This window comes from Protopterus annectens, chromosome 10.part0 (genome assembly GCF_019279795.1).
Source record: "Protopterus annectens isolate FY-2018-M chromosome 10.part0, PAN1.0, whole genome shotgun sequence".
NCBI classification, from domain to species: domain Eukaryota; kingdom Metazoa; phylum Chordata; order Ceratodontiformes; family Protopteridae; genus Protopterus; species Protopterus annectens.
This window is the reverse complement of record NC_056744.1, coordinates 123,006,755-123,033,011: the sequence shown is the minus strand read 5'-3', so window position 1 is coordinate 123,033,011 and position 26,257 is coordinate 123,006,755.

The following is a 26,257-nucleotide window of genomic DNA, read 5'->3' as shown; positions in this document are numbered from 1 at the left end:
GTCACACCTCCAACATTTGCAGTCTACCTGAGGAAAAAATTCTCTGGATTCTACTTGAGGTATAAAAATACCTATGTAAACATTTTGAAGCAAAAATCCTAAATCTTCTAGATTTTGTTGCATATTTGAGAGATATACATATATCCTGCCATTGTTTCTTTGTCAATTGCTTAACCGGTCTCTCTTCCCAAACCTTTCTAACCTCCTCTGATTGATTCTTATAGTTATCATGTAATATTTTAAATGATGTACTAATTATTCCTTTTTTAATGGCAGCTTCCATTCTAGATTCTACTAAAAACTCTACCAGAGCTGGTCTTTTGTTTAGGACCCCCTATTTCTTTCTCTTTGCCTATATTCTGATATCAATCCTTGATAGAGAAAGTGATCTCTAACCTACAGTCCAAATAAATTCTTGGCGTCTGCCTGTTTATCTTCTTTCCCTCTCTAGTTATACCTTGGTTCTTTTGCCAGTTTTCTCCAATAAATTCCAGCCCCCTCTTGCCCTAATTGCAATCATCCCTATTGGCAGAATCTCCTTTCTCCATTCCCATATTGGCTTAGTTCTTAGGATACTTCCTTTTACTTTATGGATATAATATTCTGTATGATTATTGTTGTTCTCCTTAAAGGCCTGCATCCAAAATCCCAGTCTCTCCTTGTTTCTTGAGCTTCCCCCTTTTTCATCATCATCCCTTTCTACTTTGAATTATAGTTTTCCACTTGTGCTACATATGGGAGCCTTAACTATGAAGCTCTGAAATACTGCTTCAGATTGGGTAATCCCAATCTGCCCTGTTCTACTGGAAGAATCCGCTTATCCTACTTGACGCTCACTGTCTTCCCCTCCCAGATAGAGATCTTCAGCTCTTTATTAATTGCTATCCACAAATTCTCCTCTGGTTGATAAAAATAGGCCTGACCTGTGTATAAGACTAATGGGGCTAAAAACATTTTAATTGCTTGTGTCTTACTAGATATATCCATATAACAAAGTCTCCATTTTTTCAGTTTTTGTATTATCTTTTGTTTAGCCTCTTCCCACGTATCCTTAGCTGCCACACCAGAATAATTTTAATCCATACTCCTAAATATTTCATCTTAACATGTCCCCATAAATATGGATATTGCTGAACCAATTATATATAATTTACCACTATTGCCTTTGTGTTAGCTTCATTAATTTTGTATCCTGGAAAGATGTGAAACTGTCACAAAATGTTCCACAACACTGTAATGTCTCTTTTTGCAAGCAGAACTAGCTTTCTTGACTACCATACCAATTATATCCTTGAATTTCTGAGTCCTTTATTTTCTTTGTCAATGGTTCTAAAAATAATGTAAATAACAAAGGGGAAAGAGGATACCCCTGCCTGGTGCTCCTCAAGTAGAAATTATCAGAGAGGACCCCACCCACTTTAATTTTTGTCTCCAATCCCTCATATATCCACCTAATCAAACTTATAATTTTTTCAGCTTCCATTGCTCTGCTCATAAAGTCCCGGCTTACTTTCTCACATGCCTTTTCTGCATCAAGACCCAACAGCAACAATAGTATTTTCTTACATTCTGCTTCCCTCTGGATCATCAATGTTCTTTTACTGTTGTCAAATGTTTGCCTCCCCTCCACAAAACCACATAGATCCATATCTATCAATTTTGGCATTACTTTTGCTATTTTTAGGTCATTACAGATATGAAGACTTTATAATCATGGTTTAGTATTGAAATGAGCCTGTATGTGGCTGGATCTGATGGATATTTATCCTCTTTAGGTATTACAGTTACCACTACTTTCTTCCAGGGTGTTGGTACTTTTCCTCCTCTTAAAATACTGTTAAACAAAACCTTCCAGATCTGTAACAGTTTTTCCCTCTTAGCTTCCAAATTTCCATAAAATAACATCTATCTCTGGGGACTTTTCTGTAGATTGGTTATACATCACAATTTGCATCTCATGTCCTTCTATCCTAACCGTTAGTAATTGAGCCTCATCTACCTCTAACCTTGGCATATTTTATTCTTCCATAAACATTTCCATTTGTATCTTTTCTTGATTTCAGTATTTCGCTGCTTTATTCAGGCTTTCATAGAATTTCCAAAATATTTCTAATACCTCCACAGGATCTCTTGTTACCTTCCTTGTTATAGGCTCCCTAAGCTTGGCGACAGCCCTTTCTACTTTCTGTTGCCTGAGTCGTTGTGCTAAAAGTTTATGTGCTCTAGTTTTATTATCAAAAAGCAGTTGTTTAACAGCAATCTTTCTAAACTGGTGTATATTATGGAGGTAGTCCCTTATTTTCTGCTGAGCATTCTGCAGTCGATCTTCTTCTTGTACTGTGAGAATCCCCCTATTCTGCAATACTTTAACATTTGTCAGTCTCTCTAATTCTTGTTACTTCTTAACCATAGCTCCTTTTTTTTTCCACCCTATTTTTAAACTCCACCTTGATTTTATCCTACTCCCTAGCTATATTTTCAGAAGTAATTTATATCATGTCGAACAGCTCCTGAATAATCTCTACTACCTATTCCTTAAATTCCTCTCTTTTCAAAAGATAGGTGGGAAAGTGGCAGTGTCTCATTTTTATTTCATTACCCTGTGTTTTTATTTTTATTATTGGAGCATGATGTGAAAGAGTTATTGGGTGCATATCAAGACCTTCAGTTAAATGCACATGTTCCTATGAAATGTAAATTCTGTTTAGCCTAGCCCAATTTTCATATCTTCGGGAATAATGTATGTTATGTTGTCCATCTCGCCTTCCTTCTTTCTGGTTGGGTTCAGAGCCGATCTTTACTCCAACTTGGCCACTTCTAAAGCTCAAAGAGTCCTTACTGGCTCGAGGCTAACCACTTATCCCAGCATGCATAGCGGTAGCTACCCAGATCTCATTTGCCGCTTGTAGCGTCGAGATTGTCTCCTGCTGGCTCAGGCTAAGTAGTTAATTTTTTCTGTAATAATTGTTGTTTGTTTAGGTTAATTTTCATTACTAGCTAGAGTTTACCTGTCTTATCACCCCTATACTTGTTACAGTTGTTGTTTGCTGTTGATAGGCCGTCATTTCCTCTCAGGCCTTTTTCTGTGTGTTGTCGGCGGCTCATTTTTTCTTCAGGGTTATTGTCTTGTCCACTTTTTCCCTCCTTGCTTATTAGGGAGAAGCCATTTTAGTTAAAGGCTTTCTCATTTGGGAACAGTAGCCATTTAACTTAGAGGCTACCCCCCTTATCTTTATTTCCTCCTTTTTTTTCAAAAAAAAATAAATAAATAAAATCTATACTCTTATTGTACTTCACTCTGAGTTTAATTATGTCTAAAGAACCTACAAAACAGTCAGGCTTTAAAAAATGCGACTCGTGTTGCCAAAAAATGTCCCTTATGGATGGGCATGAGTTGTGTTTATTATTTAGGTGCGGTCCTCCTGCAGGACTCGTGCTCTGTTTGCCATTCCTTCAGTGCATGGGTTTTGCAGGAGAGGCGCAACAAACTGATCTTGAGAGGATTGTTAAAACCTCAGGTTGAGGTTGCATCAGATACCCAGCCTTCCAAAAAATCTGATGATAGACAAGCATCTTTATTGGCTCCACCTTCAGTGCCGACAAAGGCAAAATCTAAATCTTCAGATCCTTTGGAGTGGCTTGTTGGCTCTGAGGATTCCTTTTCTCTGGTGGCTCCATCTGTGGCTTCGGAGCCATCCCAGACTCAAAACAGGTCGTGATCTCCTTCTTTGGACCCTGTGAGATCTGTGCCTCAGTTACCACTATTACAGTCAGTAGCAGGTAGTCACTGGTCCTCGGCCCACTTCTCTCGATCATCCAGGAGTTTATCAGATGATAATGATGTGGAGAGAGTGGTGAAGAGGCTGCTCAACACACAGGTATTTGCTCAATTGTCAGGGCCAGCCCAGAAGAAAGTGGCTCTATTGTCTGGTCCAGCCCCTGTATCAGTTCCTCCTCTAACTGAATCCAGTTCGGAGCTGGAGTGCATGGAAGTAGTAGTGGTGGAACCATCGGTTCTGACAACCCTTGCTCTGTCGGTTCTGACATTCCTTCTGACATCCTCGACAGTCTGCTCCATCGGGGGGTCTGGGCACCAAGACTCACTCATTGGCTTTGAGGGGGGAAGTGGCATTGGACCCTTTTCTGACCCCGCTCTCCCTCTTGGAGCTTAGGTGCAGGTGAGTTCGGCTCCCACATCTGCCTTGAAGCCATCGCCTTTGGTGCAGAGGAGGTCTCCAGGCTCCTTGGAGCTGGAGCCTCCCACTGTTCTGGATCACCGTGCCTTCAAGGTGATGAGGAGTGTGCTGTCCACCAAGAAGGTCCCATCCTCGGCTCCATTGGCTCCATCCCCATCGATACCATTGTCTGCCTCGGATCCTTCTCTCCATCCCAAGTGCAGGGAACTGATGCCTCACATGGCAACCCCTATTCTTCCGAGACCTCTCCTGAGCATGCCTCAGAGAAGGTTCCCAGGAAGAAAAAATGTAAGAGGAAATGTGGACTCCCCTGAGTCCATCACCTCTGACACGGACTTGGATGACTCAGAAGGGTCCCCCTCTGAAGATGTCTCATTTTCAGACATTCTGGTGATCCTCAGGCAGAGGGGAAACTGAATGTCCCTTGTCCCTTCTGAGGACAAGTCCATGTACCTGGACGCATTTGGTTCCTGACCTTCCACCTCCTGGGTGTCTCTGCCTTTTGACCCACTTTGGTCTGTAGTGAGTCGAAAGGCATAGAGTGCTCCAGAGACCATGGAGCTCATTCTGAGAAGGCCAAACAAATTCATGACTGCATCAGATGACAAGACCTTTCTCTCCAAAGGTGTGCCAGTTGATGCTATGGTAGTGGCAGCAGCCACCAAGAAGGAACTTGCAGAGACTTCCTCTTCTATCCATACACCAAACAAGGAGTTTAGAGCCATGGATAGGTATGGGAAGCGTGTTTTCTCTTCAGCGGCCTTTACTCTTCGGTCGTTGAACTATTTGACACATTTTACAAGGCTTCATGGGGATCTCCTTAAAGAGCTGGGAGATACCCTCCAGGATCCTTCAGCTGAGGGAGCGGCTTCCAAATCTGTTAACCAGCTAGCGACCCTAACCTCCATTGTCAACTCCTCCATGCGATTGATTTCTTAAGCAGCAGATGGAGTGAGTAGGGCTGCAGGCACAGGAGTGGCTCTTCGCAGACATTCCTGGATGTGCCTTTGTCAATTTGTGGAGCCCTTCAAGTCCTCCTTTATGAACACCCCCTTTGGTGGCTCAGCCTTGTTCAGGCCGCAAGTTTGAGAGACTCTTACCAGGAGTGAACGAGATGGCAAAACTCTCTCTGCCACAGGAATCCGTTTTTCCACTCCATCCTGGCCTTATACCAAAGGCCAAAAGAGTGGCAAAATGCGGTTCCATAAATCCCAGGGAGCTTCGCTGGACACTCGTGGAGATAATTCCCCCAGAGGCAGAGGGGGAAATAATAATGGGAGACGTCGACCCCACAGCAGGGGGGGGTCCACAACAGGATGACAGGGATACGTTCTCTGCCAGATCCTTTCAGAATCCCTGAAGGATTGCCTGGCTGCTCACCTCTGGAGACAGTTGGGGGCAGAATTTCACTGTACCCAAGAGCCTGTCAAGATATAACACAAGACAAATGGGTACAGTGCATAATATCCAGGGGTTACAAAATTCCCTTCTCCCAAGCACCCCCAAGAAATCAAAAATCATCAACCCCAGATGTTCCACCCAATCTTCAGGATCAAGCAACTGAAGAAGTAAAAACATTGCTGCAAAAAAGAGCCATTCAGAAACTCCCCGCAGACCAGATAGAATCCAGGACTTACTCAAGGTTCTTTTTAGTTCCAAAGAAGACAGGGGACTGGAGACCTATCTTGGATCTCAGCAAGTTAAACAGGTCAGTAAAGAGGACCAAGTTCCAGATGGTGACACTGCAGTCCATTCTACCCTTTTTGGGTCAGGATGATTGGATGTGCTCTATCAATCTCCAGGATGTGTACTACAATATACAAATGGACAGGTGGTCCAGAAGACATTTATGCTTCTGGCTGGGAGCCAGTCATTATCAGTTCAGAGCTCTGCCCTTTGGTCTCACCACAGCCCCTAGGGTGTTCACCAAATGCATGGCAGTAGTCACGGCTCACCTGAGACGTTTGGGATTCCAGGTGTTTTTTTATCTAGATGACTGGCTCCTCACTGCCACCACTGAGCATCATCTCCTAAGGGCCAGAAACCACACAATTCACACTTGTGCATGCCTAGGAATCACAATAAATTATAAAAAATCTGCCTTGTTGCCCTCTCAGTGTATTACTTTCATAGACGCTCAGTTAAATACAAGAGACATGATAGCCACAAGAAAGGGTACTTGCCATTTGAGGTCAGGTTTCTCTCCTTTTGTCAAAATCAAAGGTTCAGGCTCGATTTGTCCTGAAGGTCTTGGGTTTAATGGTGGCTGACATTACTCTAGTTCCATTAGCCCATTATCACATGAGGATTCTGCAATGGCTCCTCTTCACTCAGTGGTTGTATCAAGACTTGCCAGTGTCACATATGATCTTAATCACGGATGCTTGCAAGAAAGATCTACAGTGGTGGCTCCACTCTCCCCTAGTCACTCTAGGCAGACCCTTTGTAGCCCCTCATCCGGTAGCCACAGTTACCACGGACACTTCCCAGATAGGGTGGGGGGCATTATCTGGGACAGACAATTCAAGGAACTTGGCAACCTCACAAGTACCATTTGCACATCAATATCCTGGAGATGTGAGTGGTGTTACTAGCATTGCAAGCACTTCACAACTCTCTCCCTTTGGGCCATATAGCAATTCAGATGGACAACATGTAAATAGTGTGGTACATCAACAAACAGGGTGGAACCAAATCTTACCCCTTATGTCGGGAGGCCCTTTGAGTATGGCAATGGGTGATCTCCTCTCAGCATTTTCAGGTTGTAATGCACATTCCGGGTAAGTTCAACATGATAGTGGACAAGCTCAACAGGGCAATTCTCGTGCCCCACGAGTGGTCTCTGAAACAAGATGTGGCGGATATGATTTTCAGCAGATGGGGCCAGGCATGCTGCAATCTCTTTGCCTCTCACCTAAACAACAAATGCACCAGCTATTTTGCCCTAGTTCCCCCTCCAGGACAGTCACCCAGAGATGTACTGGTCCATGATTGGCCTCCCCAAGATTCTTTATGCTTTCCCTTCTTTTCTTTATTTCCAAAAGTTCTTCAGAAAGCAAAGTTGCTGAGTTGCAAGCTGATCCTCATTGCTCCACACTGACCTCATCAGATATAGTTCCCGTTCCTTTAACATTACCTGAGGGAGGAGCCTTGTATTCTGGACCTGGTTCCGGACCTCCTGACACATCAGTCAGGCACTCTTCATCCTTCCATTCAAACTCTCAAGCTGACAGCTTGGTTTCTCCACTTCTGATCCTAGCCAGGCTCCCTGATATCTCACCTATGGTTCAACATATTTTAGTCTCTTCTCATAAACCAACTACTAGGAAGCTTTACACTAGTAAATGGAAGAGGTTCTCCTTCTGGGCTGAGCAAAATGACATTGATCCCTTTACAGCTCCAACTGCAAAATTCTTGGACTTCCTGGCAGAAGCCTTCGAAAAAGGAGCAGCGGCTGCTATGATTCATGTTCAACTGGCTGCTATTTCTAATTTTCATGTGGGCCTTCTAGGTTCTAATGTTATGTCTCATAAGTTATGCAAGGCCTTTTTGAAAGGTGTTACACTATTAAGGCCTCCTATCCAAGAACCTCTCCATCCTTGGGATTTAACTTAGCACTAGCTGCTCTGATCCATCCTCCCTTTGAACCAGCCACTTCTTGTCCTCTGAAGTTCTTATCACGGAAGACCTTCTTCATGGTTGTGGTTACATCAGCTAGTCGGGTCTCCAAGTTACAGGCACTTTCCATCTGCCCGCCTTACATGATCTTTCACAAGGCTAGAGTATCTCTTAGAACTAATCCTTCCTTTTTACCAAAAGTCTGATCAGACTATAATTTGAATCAATCAATTGAACCTCCTGTTTTCTTTCCAAATTATGGCAACAAGGCAGAGTACAAATTACATCAATTGGATGTCGACAGGCAATTACAATTTTATCTTCAAAGGACCAAGGACATTAGAAAATGAGATCAGTTGTTTGTATCCTTTTCTCAGAGCAAACAAGGCTCATCAGTTTCCAAAGTGACTCTTTCAAAATGGCTGTCCAATACTATTACTTATGTTTATGAGTCTTGGAATGTGTCAGTCCCAGGAAAAGTGAGGGGACATTCCACTAGGTCCTTGGGTACCTCCATAGCCTTTCAAGCTAAGCTTCCTTTAGATGCTATTTGTGTGGCAGCAACATGGGCTACTCCCCATACCTTCATTACTCATTACAAAGTGGACATGGCCTCTTGGAACAGGGCATCCTTTGGTTCCACGGTTCTAAAGTCTCTTTTCCAGTGAGCCACCAAGGATTTAGGTGCTAGGGATGCTGCCCCAACCAGAAAGAAGGAAGATTAGATGGACAACATACCATAAAGAAGTTATGTTCTTACCATAATGTTCCATGTTTGTTGTCCTTTACCTCACCTTCCTTTTTGCGTCCCTCCCTCCTTCCCCCATCCTGAATGATTGAGTGGAATTTACCTTTTGGCTGATCTGGCTGAGTTTCCTTTGCTTTCCAGCCTTTGGTATTCTCCTTGTCACCATGTTTTGACTGTTGTTGTCAGTACAAGGAGTCTTGTTTAATTACCTCTTTTATTGGGTAAGTCATAATTTTCCTATCTAGTGGTTAGTTCTCACAAATGAGTTGTGGGTAGCTACCACTATGCATGATGGGATAAGGGGTTAGCCTCGAGCCAGTAAGGACTCTTCAAGCTTTAGAAGTTGCTGAGTCGGAGCAGAGATCTGCTCCAAACCCAACCAGAAAGAAGGAAGGCAAGATAAAAGACAACAAACATGGAACGTAATGGTAAGAACATAACTTCTTTGTAAATTCACTCTAAATTCCTATTACTAAATTCACATTTTCCTTGCCAAATATTTTCATAAATTTCTTCAAAAATCTACCCTCTTTTGTTATACTTTCCCTTCTGGGCCACCCCAACACATGTTCACTGCTGCAAATCAAATTCCAGTCCCCCTTATGAGTAATGTTCCCTGCTGAAAACTTGTTATTTCTCCTAGAATTTTCTTAAGCTCCATTCTAGCAGTTTTAGGTGGAATATAAATACATGCCAGTGTAATCTTCCTCCTTTGCCAGTAGCCCCTTAGAACTACAAATCTGCCATTATTTTCTTTTTTCTCCTCTTCTATCGCTATTGGAGCTTCTCCTGCAATTAATATAAGTACTCCTCTTTTCCTTTTTCCCAGATATTCTGCTGAATAACCACCCTGGAAACCTTTCTTAAAATTCACATCTTCAGTGTGTCTCCTGTAACATAGCTATTTTCACTCTACATTTTCAATATAGTTCACTATTCTTTCTTTTTTTGTATTTATCTGTATATTTATCTGTGAGACAATTGACATTTAAAGACATTACAGAAAGCAACATTGTATTAAAAAGTTATTAATCCCACCTTTTATGTGCAACACATTTTTGTTAAGTGTCTAATTCCAGTTTGTGTGTTACATGCATACACTGTTTGGCAGGTTGAACATTTATATAGTTGTTTCTTGCTGTATCCACTTGAGCCTATATCACATCTTACAAAATATTTTGTTTTATTGAAGGTCCTACAAAAAAAAACAATACCCCCTAAAACCTATTAATTTAATACTAACTCACAAAACTATGTCCATCTTCAAATATTGAAGTTTTACCCTCCTAATAGGAACAAATGTCCCTAACTGACAGTCACACTCACAGACTTGAGTTAACCTAAAATAAAGGTTATCCATGCTAAAAATCATGGTGCAGCCTGTGCCCCTACTAAGTGCTGTTTTTATCTTATCTTTATAGCTCTCCCAGCTGGGAAACCCCCTGAATGCTTTCAGTAAACATTATTTCCAAGCCAGTTTCTTTTTTCTTCTTTTCCTCTTTTCCCCAACCCATCACTCTCCACCAGACTTTAACCAATTTCTCTTTATCAGATTGTCTCCATGGAGACATGCAAACCAGACAGTCAAATTTTCTTTATCAGATTGATTCCATGGAATACAGAATTGCCACTAAGCATAAATTAATTTGCTAGAAAAAGTCTCATAATATTCAATATACTTTATCATTTACTTGCTTTCTCTTAAAACTTGTTACTAAATGAATCTAAGGTCCTTAATCCAGTCATTACCCCATGCACAAATGAGAAAAAGCAAATTAACTTTTCTTTTGTCATGCTCTTTTAAACAGACTTTTTTGTTTTTTTACATTGCAGTGACTACATTTCTTAAAACTTAACAAGAAGAAAGAGAGAAGAGAGAAAGAAAGGAAAAAAAGAACAGCAGCACCTATTTATAAACCCCATTACACTTAAAAATAAATGAGAAAACTTTACTTTATAGCTTGGAAAGAAAATTGTACACCACAAAAATATTACTATTAAGAAAAAATGTTTTCTTTACTTACAGTTAAATTTCTTCCACCTCTCTTTCCCTCCCCAAAGTACTTTTCTGAACATTAATGATATGAAGTGGGGCATATATTTTAAAGTCCCCAACAAGTCCAACAAATTTTGAAAAAGTCCAATATTTCCAGATTTTCCTTGTTCTGTCATATTTCACAAATATAATTAGTGCATTGTAATCTCACATTAAGTTACTGGTTTTATTACAGTTCATCTCCATCTCCAAAATACTGTCTGTGCTTCATTTCCAATGTACTCTTGATTCATCTAGTCAACTTTCATGCTCCCTTACTTCTCTCCAACATTTTCTGTTTTAACAGTGGAAAAGGTTTCACGGGTACAGTCTCTCTGTGGTCTTTATTACCAGAAGTACAAGAAGCAGAATACCTTTCTGTTTTACAGCTCACTTTTTGTTGGACAAACTTTTGTATTTCTTCCTTAGCATGTACTTCATAAAAAATGTTTTTGTCCCTTCAGGGAAGAATACATTGAAGACAGCTGGGTACAGCAGTTTGAATCTCACATCTGCATCTCGACATTCTCTGAATAGTGGAATGAATTTACTCCTCTTTTGCCTGGTGTACAGTAACTAGTCATTCCCCAAAAACATTCTGCTGTCTCCCACTGCTAGTATTTTTCCTTTTGCCACAGTTTTGTCAGAATGAACTCCTTCTGCTGGTAGGATTGTATCTTTACTATTAAAGATCTAGGTTGCTTTCTCATAGCCAGGTTTGGAGCATACGCATGATGTGCCCTTTTAACTAACAACTCTTGCTGTGGAATACCAGCCCAGTTGCTTATTTATGTTTTCTTAAAATTAATGCAGGCTGTTCCTTTCAGCTTCTCTGGTATAGCTGAAAATCTTAGGTTTCCCTATGTGCTCTGTCCTCTAATTCTATTATTTTTTTAAACATCTTTTCCTGACCAGTCTCATATTCAGCCAGCCTTTTCCATATTTCAAGCTCTGATTTTTGCAACTTTATCACCTCATCTGGATATCTCTTTAAAGCTTCTTCCATTTTTTCATCCTTTTGCTGTTTGTGTTAATATTCTCCAACAGTATTTGGTTGATTTTAACTAGGTCTGTGTACATGTGTCTTATATCTTCCTATAGATTACTGGAAGTCAGGTAAGGAGCTTGCATTGCTTTTTGCTGATCAGCTGCAGAACTTTCCCCAGTCAGTGTTTCTTCCTCATTTTTGTAGCTGATTTTTTTTTTCAGGTGCTTTGTATTTCTTTTTTTCCTGGCATCCAGGTGGTACATTTACTAGCCCATTACTGAAATTTACCCATAAACACAAAAGTCTACTGACCTTCTCTGTTGAGTTTCTGTTTTCACACTGGAAGAGCTAGAGTTAAGCTATTATTCAATGTGCAGCCATCTTGGAAGTACTGCCAGACATTTACCTTTGTTGACCAAATACATTAGTTAACTAAACTGCCAAGTGCCAACCACACAAACTAATCTGTGACATACTTTGTCAATCAAAGAAGCATTTGGCAAAATATATTGCACCACTATATGTGTGTGTGTGTGTGTGTGTGTGTGTGTGTGTGTGTGTGTGTGTATATATATATATATATATATATATATATATATATATATATATATATATATATATATCAAGTCCAAAGAACCACTGGAGGTATAAGTCTCTAAAAGCATATTTATTAATAAAGACATAAATAAAAATAATAACACTAACACAGAATTCCTTTATTTCTGTTAAAAAATGGCTCAGAAACAATCAACTAATCCTTAACCCTAAGAAAACTCAACTCCTTCTCGTCCTACTTCAGACATTCTCTCACCTTAAATCCAATTTTTCTCTTTCCTCCCTAGATGGCACCACTATCTCCCCTGCCTCACACACCAAACTCCTTGGGGTAATAATTGATGACCAACTAAAATTTGACTTGCACATGCAACAGGCCATCAAAAAAAAAACACCAAAAACTTGGACTACTCTATAGGAACAAACAATTCCTCACTACTGCCACTAAATGAACTCTTACCCAGGCATTTCTTTTACCTTGTCTTCTATCCACTTCCCCCATCCTTACCAATATCCAAACTACCTCACTGCAGAAACTGGAACAAACATACAACAATATTGCCAGATTTATTCTAAACCAGCCACTCTCTTCACATCACTGCCTCTCATTAAACAAACTTCAGTGGCTGGAATTTCTGAACCTTCTACAATCACAACTCCACACTACCTTTTTCATACTCAACAACCCATCTGCCTGCCTTGCTCTCTCCTCCCATGTTACTCTCTACTCTCCCACGTGGCCTCTCCGAAGTGTAGATCAGCATCATCTCTCAGTTTATAAACCCAAAAGAAATATTGGCAAATTACTTTACAAACACTCTGTCTCACTAAGTTGGAACAAACTCCCTCTCCATATTAGATCCAACCTTTCCTTTCCCAGTTTTAAAAATGAGCTTAAATCCCACCTACTAAACTTGAAATTATGCCTTTGCCTTTACCACACGTAGTCTTAGTCTGACCTACTGTATAACCTGTTGCATCTCCTAACTTTCTTTCTCTGTTAGTAACTTCTGCTTAAACTAACCTCCTAAACCCTCAGCTCTACTCCTTTCTCTCCCCCTCCCATTCTCCACACTTTTTATCTTTTCCTCCCACTTCCCATCAATGTCTATGCATTGTCCTTCTTTTGAACAATGATTATCTTTATGTTTTTACTCTCGTATGTAGTTAATTTTAGACCACTCCTATCAGTGCAACCCTTAATGTTCATAATTTTTTCTTTTGTTTTTCTCTTTATAATTAATTTCATATTTGCATTGTTATTTTAATAGTTTTTGTCCTGTAGGTTTATCTTTGCTTATGCTTGCTGGGGCTCTTTCCCCTCGGGTCTCCACTGAAAATGGGTTTGTTTGCAAACTCAGTTGGACTAACCTGGTTAAAAAATGTGAAATAAATAAATAAAATAAATAATAAAATAATCCACTTGGCATACAGGTCAAAAGAAAAACAATACCTTTGGATAATTTCCATCAGTTATGTATAGTCCACACAGCCCCTCCAGGAAATGGGTTGTGTGTTTAGGAGTCCCAGGCTCTTATTCCAGCTGTTAGTCTAGGTGATTCCTACAGGGCGGCCACGGTGGTGCAGTGGTTAGCATTGCCGCCTCACAGCAAGAGGTTCTCCGGTTCGATCCTCGGCTGGGGTGCCTTCTGTGCGGAGTCTGCATGTCCTCCCTGTGGTTGCGTGGGTTTCCTCCGGGTGCTCCGGTTTCATCCCACATCCCAAAGACATGCTGCAGGTGGATTGGACACTCTAAATTGGCCCAAGGTGTGCGTGTGAGTGTGCCTCGACACCGTAAAACTCCACTGCCATTCAATGCGGACAGGTGATCGGGGATAAAGCCGAAAGAAGAAGAAGAAGTCTAGGTGATTCCTACAAATGTATTCAGGAGTTAGTTCTGACTTGGCTGATGCACTCCACACCTGTAATGTCTTTAAGGGAACCTTGTCCTTACCTTTCTCAACTTATACATGAGGAACAAACATCACATACTGATTTTACAAGCTATTTCTTTTTGTACAGCTTTAATTGTTAATCAGTGTATTGATAACTTGATAATAGTTTTCCTGACTAACAGTGTGGGGGCTTCTCATTCCCAAGGCTCATTTAACGAAAGCACATAAACTCTTTCAAAATCAATGTGTCAGGATATGTTTAGCATGTATGTATGTATATGTATTAAACTAGAATGCTATAGAAACTATGTCCTGTCATAGACTATGGTGGGGCATGCCTGTATGTATTTTTTTTTTGTTAATATATTATGTTAAATGCTTATTCATTCATTACACAATGCCTATTTTTCCTTATTCAGTGTCATTTGAAGGTGGATCCTAACCCAGCAGGCAGTGAACCTGTAGGTATAAGGTGGTGAAGCAATCCTGCAGGGAACACTGGTCTGTTGTAGGATACAAATAGAAATACACACAAATACAGACAAAGACACACACACACATACACACACACACACACACACACACACACACACACACACACACACACACACACACACACACACACACAGGCAGAGGCACATACACAGTGCACACATATCTAGAGGCAATTAAAAGAAATCTAATTAATCTAATGACACATTAAAGGAAACCTATTTTATAATGCACACGTAAGACTGATGGAAGAAAGTATTGGACTGTGAAGGTTATACTGTTGCCACTTGATCTTGCCCATGTAGTTCAATCAATATTGTCCATGTGTTCATAAAGATTTTCAGTTTGTGTAAATGAGATACCCCGTGTTTGTAAATAGGTAATACAGAGGGAAATTCACCTATACTTAGTGTAAGTTGGTATAAATCCCATATCTAACCTTAAAGACTGAGGACAAGGCTTAAAACTAAGCAAGAATTGCAAAATAATCAGGGACATGTTCCAATAAATAACAGCAGCACACAGATCTGTCATGATCCGAGCCATGTCACCTTAACCATGATCATCAAAAGAATTCCAGCATAGTCCACCGCTGTTAAACTTTGACATCTCTGGTGACAGTTATTATCAGGCAGACATGCTTACAATATAACATACACTCTCAAAAAAAGAATGAAGCAACATTACTCAATGACAAATTCAAACTTCTGTGATGCTCTTCAATAAGAAAAAGGAGATTTCCTCACAAAGCTTAGAAAAAGAGCTGTAACAAATCCTCCCTGGTTCCTTCTTTACCCCTTTAACTAAGCAGTGTGCACTAGATGTTGTACACAGTTTTGTACTGTTCAGGCTGTAATGTACTAGTTAACAGATTTGTGATCACCCTTCTTACTTAAGTTTTACAGCACAAAAACCAAAGTAATTAAACATGCCAGGATACAGTACCCCTACCCTTTACAACTTCAGTGATAGCCTTGTTGACTTACCTTCGTTCAAGCACCACTCTAACTGTGTGACTATACCAGGGTCACCTTAACTCCTAAGATAGATTCTACATATCTTCGAATCTAGGTTTCATGTAGCAGAGCATTAACTGATATTTGTTTATTTTTATTTTGAACAATAGAATGTCCAGATGGGTTGAAGCCCATTTTCAGTGTAGGCTAGTGGAGAAAAGCTCCACATATAGAAATCATATACATAAAAACTAACTAACTAACTAACTAAAAAGTTGCATTACAACAGCATCAGTAAACACGAAATTTAAGAAGTCTTTTCAAAGGAGCAAAAGGCAAGCTATTAAAAGTAGTGGCAGTACAACCCAACCAAAACAATTGAAGCCTCTGGTTCTTTTTTTTACTTGGTGATTAATACTTAATGTTACAGTCCAAGAACACTAATCTACAAAGTTAAGGGGTGAGGGTGGGAATGTAGAAACTGGTAGGCATAACTTAATCGGTATTAGTGTAGATTCTTTCTTAATGAAGGCCCATGTTATAACATTAGTAAATCACAGTGGTAGGTCCTATGTGCAGTGTAAAAGATACATTTTGCTAAAATCTTATAGGTTTGTTCAAGTTTGGCCATACATTCAGATGTTAGACTTGTACACATTATGCATTCATTGTATAACTTACAGAATAATGTTATAAGTGTAGATGCAAAGGAAGAGTAATGTCATTTTTTTAATCTCTATAGAGTCCCTAGGAGTTGATTAGATTTTCTGATTAAGGAAATCTTTTTGCTAAGGAAAAGGCATTGTGTACTATTATCCCCCAGGTACTTTGTTTTGTACACACAAGGTATTCTGTCACCAACACAAGTAGTGGCACAAATGGTGGAACAGCATAGGTATCTCTATAATGGTCACTACAGAAAAGGACAGCACTGCTCTACTTAGCTTTTTGTAGGAAGTGAGAGTCATGAAGCCAGTCTTACATGATAGGAAAACCTACACTTTCTTATGGACTAACAAGTATGGTCTGGCTCTGGTCCTACACAGTAGGGCTGTGTCATCTGCCTACTCAACAACAGTAATGCCAAATTAATGGTTTAGCAATAAATTAAGACATAAGCTAAACAGAAGTGCTCCAAGAACTGATCCTTGAGGAACTCCTTTGTCACCAATACATTTCACAGAGTATTTCTATCATCATTTAGTCATACATTTCTGTCAGTCAGTAGCTGTGAAATGAGGGTGCTGCTATGCAGTCATACAGCAGACTGACATTTCCTTAGCTGTCTATGGCCAATACAGTCCAAGGCATTTGATAGGTCCAACAACAGGCTTGATGCAGGCTGCACATTATTAAGTGCATCCTTTACAGTGCCACCCACTGTCAGCAGTGCAGTCTTTACTGGAAAATAAGCATTTCTGAATGTCTGATAATATTTTCTTAAGATAATATTAGTCTTAGTGTAACAAGTGAGCTGTTAGAGGAGGAATAAGTTCTTGGACCTTTGCCATTGGCCTAAAGACTGCAAACGGTCCTATTCAGGTAAAATTATATTACTCCTTTATGGAGTAGTAAAATATAAATTTCCTTCCACAATGTAAGTATAAGACCTTTCTAGATGTTCTGTTGAGTAGAATCATTAGATGAACAGCCAGTTTTAGGAATTTAGGTGAAATACCATTGGATCCTGGTAAGCCACAGCCTTTAGTTTTGGAGAGCAGTCTCACTGAAACAATACCTCATTTATATGAAAACTTTTTTGGCTGTCATACTGTACTTCCAGTGCTGATATGACTAGGACAAATAACATTTGGTAATGCCCTTTCAAAGTAATTTGTCAGTATTTCAGCAGTTTCCTTATCAGCATCAGTCAATCAGCTTTACCATGTCACCGTAAGTTATTACAATCATAAATCCATTCCAGATGTACTTAAAATTCTTAATTTACATCATCATCATATTAATTGCTATAACTGCAGCTTAGAACAAAATTGGCACAGACTGTGCAACTAACAACTCTTATACACCCAACAGTATTTTAGGCTAGTTTCCTATCAGCTTCCTTTATTATTGTTACTAGCTGCTTCTATTAACTTCTGATGTGAGCTCTTGATTTTATATATTTACATAGTGCTTAGGTCAATTATTTAATTATCATATGATCTAATGTACAAAGTAACATTTTACATAGGTTTTATCTTTGTCATATTGGGCATAACTTGTCCAATCCAGACTTAGAACTTCACAAAGCAATCATGCCCTGTCTCCCTCTATTTATTACATTGTAGTAAAGCATGACACAAATCATCATATTCTTATGTAAAAACACAAATGAAACGGGTACAATATCTAAATGTGATGTCTTCTTTTCAAAAGGTTACTCTTGTATATTTCTAACAAGCACTTCATCACCAACAGGGGTTTCACAATGCCTTCAGCATCATAACAGCATCACTGCCTGCAACCAAAAGCATTTACTATAACATGAACAAGAATCTACTCATAACAGGTGTATTCAGTGACATGATGTGAGCTTTTGATGCTGTCATCCATGAATTATTACTGTTTTAACTTAAAAGGCATAACTTTGGAGACAATACTATCCCTTTGTTTAAAATGTATCTCACAGATAGGACTTTTCAGGTCTCCTCTGAGAATCACATCTCCTCCATTAACAGTTCTCACAACAAGGGGTGCCCCAAGGTTCTGTTCTCGTCCTACGTCTTTTCTTTGTTGTCATTAATGATGGAGGAAATTCCCACTCTCAACCTCACATTGTATGCTTACAATATCTTACTCCTTGAGGGGAATAAAAATACACACTGAACTGCAAACATAATTACAAGATAGTTTCACCAAACTTTGCCTCTGGTTTGTCACTAGCAAACTTCTAATTAATCCTGAAAAGTAATAACAATGTAATGCAATTAACTTAATCCCACTATAATATCATACTAAATGTCACTGAAGTCAAATACTTAGCTATTTCACCAGACACATCTCTAGCTTTCATTGCATATACGGAGACTATTATTAACAAAGCACAAGGTTGATTTGCAAGATATTGCATCTGTTGACTCCTAAAGCCAGAGCTGTTAATGTCAAGAGTCTCTTCCTTCCTAAACTTGAATATACATAAATCAGAGAACAGAAAATAAGATTTTCAAATTCATGTTACTAGCAGACTCTCAGCTACACCACTGCAATCTCATAAAAGGACTCCACTGGCTACCTGCCCCCCAGTAGAGCCTCTTTTCTTTATAGATGCCTACTGTTGACAATCTAGAAGCTAATTTACTGCCCTCCATTAAGAACTAAGCTTCCTTCACACAGGTCAAACCTACTCCCTTAGGTATAACTAGGACAATGATATCACACTTATCTGGCATCATTTCAAAAGTACAAGTGGAGAAAAAACTTTCACACGCCTGGACCCTGCCATTTGGAACAATATCCCCAAAAAATTAAGATTACTCTCTGCTCTGAAAGAATTAAATAAAATCACTGCATAATCACCTTTTTAATGAAGCAGATTGCAAATACTTCAAGGTAATGGTTTATTCTCCTATATAGTCTCACTAAGCCACTCCAACATTTTGGCTATTATCTCTCTTTAATAATTTGCATTACGCAACAAGACAATAGCAATTAAATATGTAAATATTGCACATAACTCCAATTAAATATGGAAATATTGTACAGAAGATGTTTTGGTCTTCTTAATATTTGCATAATTCATGAATAACCAATTTTGTATTACTGTTTTATTTTACACCATTTGGTTATGCTCTTTTCAACTGCTCTTTGAGTTTGGGTCATGGCTGAAAAGAGTCAGTAGACCAGTCTACCTAGCCAGTCAACAAATACTAAAAAATAAATATAGATATAATTTTTTTGGTTTTGTGTTATGTTGTTATTCTTATCTATCAATTTTCCTGCAAAAAACTATGTTAAGTACCCACTGCCAGTTATCTGTTCCTCTCTTCATGCCTTACATAAATCTAGATTATATTTTAATGGAGAACATGTAGGTGCTACTATTGATTACATTTTTCTTAGATAATTTTCCATATAGCACAGCCTATATTAATTTAACACATTTCCTATCATCTTTTGAGCTGAAGTTAAAATATTATATTATTTTTCTATATATTTTTTCTCAACAAGTTTTCATGGTTACTCTTTTTTCTAACCTTATATTCTTAAACATATAATAATCTATTATTGCATATTACGTCACTGCAACTAATTCCGCTTTCAGATGTAATTCAAGGAAGAATATATGAAGACAAACAAAAATGGATCAATCTGTAAAGTTTACACAACAGACATTTTTTTGTCCTTTACGGGCAAGATTTATGACCTTTAGGTGATCAAGCTATACATTTCTGCTGTTAGAGTAGTTAATAATAATAATAATGTAGTGTTCTAATTGCCATAACATATCAAGTTAGAAGACCATTAAGCATTTTTTCTATTCTTAAGTAGTTTACATGATCATTCCTTATATTATTGGATATAATACCAAGTTGAGATAGTTATACATCTACCCTTGTTCAATTTCTTCACTTTTGATGACCAGGCTAAATGTTTTTATTACTGAATACTAACACATTTATATTTATTTTAAGCTTATGTATATGTGTGTTGTTTTCTAAAATTTGTAGTTGCTGTTTCAGTACTAGATATGTTAAAGTAAGTATGAATGAATCTTCTCAATAACTCAGGACTGGGATCCCTGCTTGTACTTGGACTATTCCTTCTCCTACACTGACAGCTCTTCAAACATTTAATTTATACTAATAATAAACAGCCAGGGTGCCAAAACAGACCCTTGCCTCATACCTTTACATGCAAGAAATCAGCTGGTATCCTTATCGGTGGCATTTTAGAAGGAAGATGGGGTAAAGTTATTGGGTTTACTATCATTATTTCGAACAGCAAAACATTTGCCATTTGAAATAACGAAAATTTAAATGGAAACCAAACATTTCGGGCGTATACAGTGTCGGCCCAAATGATAGACACATTTGAGTCGACATTGTTGCTGAAAATGTGATGTGATAGCCGTATAGGAGCTGATACAAATCAAACTCCTATACAACATATCACGTTTTTGCAGGGGTGCAAGCCCCCCTGCACCCCCACACCCCCTGCTACTAATATATTCCAACTCCGAGATCACACTACAGTGGGGATATGGATGAATTTCCAATCCCCACTGTACCACAATCTCATACATAAGTGTGTTTGACTATCCAGTACACTTTTAATTTTGCAAACGACATTCTGATTTTTGGCAGCATACCTGCTGACAGAATGTCGTTCACACAAATGATGGTAAACCATGTTATTGCTATGGTGGAGTAGTCTGTTCATGCAACAGCAGAATAATTAAGGGGGATGTGACCTGTATTGTTTGCTATCAGAGTAACTCTTATGTTCTTTAATAGCCTTTCTGAAAATGTTTCTAAGCTGCCCTGATTAATTTTTTGATTATGTATGTGGTAACCAAGTAAAGATACTTTTTAGTTTGGATCTTTTTTTGGTTATGAATTTTGGTGGTATTTATTTCTGTCCTTCAGCCCTTCCATTCCTATTTAACCCTGTAGCTGTTCCCTTTATTACTGTGTCTGACATCCCAGGATCCTCCATTTCCTGCTTTCTAGACCACCCCTGACATGACTCTTTATGGGGCAGGCTCCACAACTTCTCAGGATATTAACTTTATAATAATCACCTATAGTACCTAGGGAATGATGGACACTCTGGGGAGCTGCTGAATGTGGTGCCAAGAAGCTTCACATATATGGTAGCCAGTCAGAGTTCTTAGGTTAAAAGAGTGACAAGTGCAATGAAATCACAACATTATGGTACCACTCTCCATGTTATGTAGGCTGCCTGTGTCTCCATCATAGGTTAGACAGTCAGCTGTTTTCCCAAAACTCTCCCCAGAATAGGACAGTCATCCACCAGTTCTTCATAATACCACACAGCCAATCCTAGTAGCAATCCATGCCTGTTCCCAAACTTGGGTCACGGGTGGAACAAATGGACATCCTTTCTCTGTACCTTTGGGGTGGAGATTTTTATCAGTATTTATATTGTAAGGAGAAACATGGGAAAATTCCCTTTTCTGCCCAATATGTGTTGCAAGAAATGTGACATCAGACAGTGTTTCCAGATTAACTATTACATGTGAATGGACAAGATGGAATACTCACTGAGTATTTTGTTACAGTTATAGTGATAGAGATAAGCTTAACAGCAAAAAAAGAAGAAAATACTCTTATTGCCTGGTCTGCTGTCATATGAGGAGACATTTTAGTATCACAGGCTTTTGTGGGATAACCAAAGAATATGAATGTTAATTAAGCAGTGACACCAAAGAGAAATGAGGTGGGGTCTGAGGAACAGTTTGGCAGACAAGCTATACCTGACACAGCCCTCAGCAACACAGATGGATGAACAGCAGTTAAAGTCCAAGGAAAGTGCAGGCTGATCCTTTGCAGACAGTTAAAGGAAATGGAAGGCAAATTATAAGCTCTATTATTCTGTAATCTTTGTGCAATGAACCTAGTTGCAGAATGAGAAAGAGACAAAAACAGAGATCCTAGTATGGTTACAGACACTGACAAGCCCTAAGATTTTTGGAGATTTGTTCCAGAAAGAATAACTAGAGCATGTCTGAGTATATAATATATTACAGCATTAATATGTAGAGCTAGATATCACATTCACAGAGTAAGATTTTGTGTGTAAATGCCCTATCGTGCACTCCTTGCATTCAAATCACAGAATATTTTTGCATTTATATTTCCGTGTGTGAGGAATGTAAATTTGATTTAGTCTTTAATACAACTGATAGAGCTGGATTTCTGTCAAATGGGACTCTTCTCAAGGTAATGAAGGTGGGCACCCAGCTTTTATATATTCTATTACTTGTCATTCTCCAATTACCTTAAAACACTGTTCAAACCTGCAGGTGTGAATGCTGTTTTCGTCTTTACTTTTACAATTATTACAAAATTTGATTTAATTTAAAATTTTTATTTCACATTTTCTGGCAAAAATATTGGCAGCCATTTGCTAAAAAAAAAAAAAAAAAACTCTCACATTAATTAATACCAGACCTTAGCAATAGCAGCAGTAATAATTATTTTCCATTGGAACTCATATTTATTTTAAGTACATTTGGTAAGCCATTAAGCTATGAGAGATGTGCTGGGATTCACAGTCAAATAGTATATACTGAAGTAGTATGCAAGTGGTGTGTGGATTTCAAGACAGATGTGTAACAAACATGCTAATAGCCTAGGACAGCCCACTGGGTGCAACTGTCCCTTTTAAAGGGCAGACCAGGAGCATTGTTTGATTAAGTGACTGGCATTATTAGAGTCACATAGTAGACAAACAAAAGTCGAGGCAATCAAACTCTGAACTTCAAGAAGCAGCTCATTAACATCTCATAGCATTACGCATCTGTTCTAATTGGCAGACAATCACTGTTGTAGCTCAGCACAGCACATTTTACACATGAGCCCACAAAAAGCAAGCTATATTAAAATGCATTCAGGGTTAAAATATTAATATTAAACTTGGAGACTTCATGCAGTCTGGTTTATTCAAACCAAATAATAAACACAAATGTCAACAGACATCAAAACCAGGAAGCTAAGGATCATACCCAAAAAACATAGATCATATGATGATGCCCATATCACCATCTTATTCCTTCTTGTAAAGCATAAATACTGTCAGATGCAGGCAGAAAATGTTTATATGCATGCTCACATTACCATCAATTACATACCCTTGTATGACTGTGTATACCTCAGATGTGTTTTTTGCAATTAAATAAATGAGCAAATGCATAAATAATGACATAGAAATGTACTGCTCTCCCATACCATCCCAACCTCTTAGCACAAGGATCAGACACAAAACAGTCAAAATCAGAAACAAATTTTAAATATTGATCTTATATACTTATAAAGGTTACTAGTATAAAAGACTTTGCATTACCAAACATTTTTTCCATTATTTATTTATTGCAATCCACAGCATTTTACCAGAAAACCACAACTTTTTTGAGTAATAGACCACAAATATGAGCAAAAATCAGCAACAACTGACAGATTCACACAATACAATCCACTTCAACCCCCTGTGTCCACTATCTTCTTAGTTAAAGAATCAAACACAAAGACCCAAAGTAAGGCAGTGATTTAAGTATTTTTCTTAATTACCTAGAAAACTTGAGAAAATAACAAGCTTTGCATTAGCAAGCACTTTCTGAAGGATGAAACTTCTGAGACGTTATCATTATTTAGTAACTGCAATCCACAACATTTTGCCAGAAAGCCATACTAAAATACCTTCTAACTGCTTTGTTTAAAATTTTGGATAAATCCAAAAATAATAGGGAGCCAAAAAGGGACACATTTTTCTTATTTTTTTTCTTATTTTATCTATTTGTTAACTGAATAAATCCACTGGAAATATCCTTTCTAGGACCTGGGAATACTTTCTGATTAAGTGGCTTGCTCAAAGTCTCAACACAGACAAATGGAGGTGAAGGAAATTGAACCATGCACTTTTGACTGCAAGTACTGCGATTCACTTAAAAAGCTAAAGGAAAAACAGGTGCGATATATACATAGATTTTTGAGCAGAAGTATGAAACTATAATTACTGGAATTATTGACTAACTGTAATCCTCAGCAATTTTCTAGAAAACAAACAAAAAAAAAAGGTTTTACATACGGCAACAAAAATATGTGGCGATATCAGAAATTTTCTGCTAAACTCAGGGACAGATGACTGACAGACAACTCTTTTCACTTAAATCATTAACAGAACAAGAGGTTTTCCATCAACATGCATTTTCTGAACAACAAGAGCTATAAAAATTCTAATGTCTGGCATTAGTAACGGACTGTAAACTCCTCAACTATTTACCAGAAAATAAATAAATGAATTAATAGAAAAGGTTTTATGAGGGATGGCAAAATATGAAGCAAAATAAGAAACTTTCTGCAAAACCAGTTTCATAGTAGAGGCAGGCAATTCTAATTTATGTTAAAAGTTAACAGAACAGCAAATTTTGCACCAGTATGCATTTTCTAAACAAGAACTTCAAGCAGGTAATGAATGACATTGTCTATGCCAAAGTGGTTTATCAGATAAAGCTCATTAAAGGAGGGGTGATCACACACACACACACACACACACACACACACACACACACACACACACACACACACACACATGTAGACTTGCATGCACATGTACACTTGCAAGTACTCACATCCACAAAAAACTGTACAAAACATAGCATTTACAAGATCCACATACTACACATGACCATGTTGACAGCACTGCATGGTATCAGCAAGTCTAAAACACCACTCTTGTGCAAGAATGGTGGCTTGTCTGCTTATTGGCCTATTTTGACCATAACAAGCTTCAGGAGGTCTCTCTCTCTTTTATTCTCTTTTATTGGCTCTACACTTGAGCAAATGAAGGAGAGTAAATGGGAACTGTCACATGTCAAAAATAGAGCAACACAACAGATTCTTTTTTTGCAGACATTTATGGGCCCCCATTCACCTCCAGACCCTAGGCAGCTGCCTGGGTTGCCTGTTGCTGGCTCTGGCTCTGACTACTGAGCTGCTAAAGAAAAATGGGAGTGATATTCCCAAGTGGCCACAGATCTTACCTCTCAGTTATACAGATTCACAGAATGTCCAGATTTTTGCCTCATATTTATGGTCTGTTTCCCATAAAATGTGTGGTTTTCTGGCAAATCATTGAGGACTGAAGTCACCAAATAGTGTCAGACATTGGAATTTCAGACATTATATCCTTTAGAAAATACATATTAATGCAATACCTGTTACTCTAGCAACATATTTAAGTTTCTAAGAACAATATTTTAAATCTGCCCCTATGTTTTGGCCTTTGTCCCCCTCCCCCATTATTTTTAGCTTTAGCTTTGTCCAGATTTCTTAAACTGAGAGGTTGAGAGGTATGCCATGTATGGTTCATGGGGGCACATAGTAGTGATTTTGTTATTGTATTTTAACTGGAATGTGTAATTAGTAAGTCTGTATAGCAGTTAGAGACAAATTTGTTTAGTAAGGAGATAGTAATCCTTGCTGACATGGTATTTATTTGGAGGGAAATTAACTATTTGAGAATTCCCATCAATGGCAAGAGCTTTTGAAATTAAGGTTGGAGTGTTAATCATCAGGTCCATGTACCAAACAGAGACCTGCATCTAAGTGTTTTTTTTTTGGGGGGGGGGTGATTGAAGAACAATGTGATAGTGTTCTATGCAGGATATCTCTTCATTTGTTACTGCTGTGGATATCTGACACACACACACACACACACACACACACACACACACCTAGACTCTTCATGTACAATTTAAACCTTTAACTTGTGGAACAATCCGGGCTATCAATGACTGCTGATCCTTGCCTGAAAGTACAAACAAAACAAAGGTATGGCACCTAAGTCCAAGGAAGTCATTGTTCTACTGTATTCGGTATTCATCAGACCTAACATTGAGTACAATGCCTCCTTATGTATGTACCTAGCCAGGCATATCCAACAACTGGAATGTCCACAGGGGTTCCTCACTAAAATAATATGGGGTGTAAGTAATATGACCTATGAAGATCGCCTCAAGGCCCTATCCCTGTATTCTGTCTCCTACAGGATTTTAAAGAGAGATCTATGCCTGGCATACAAGCCATTGTCAGAC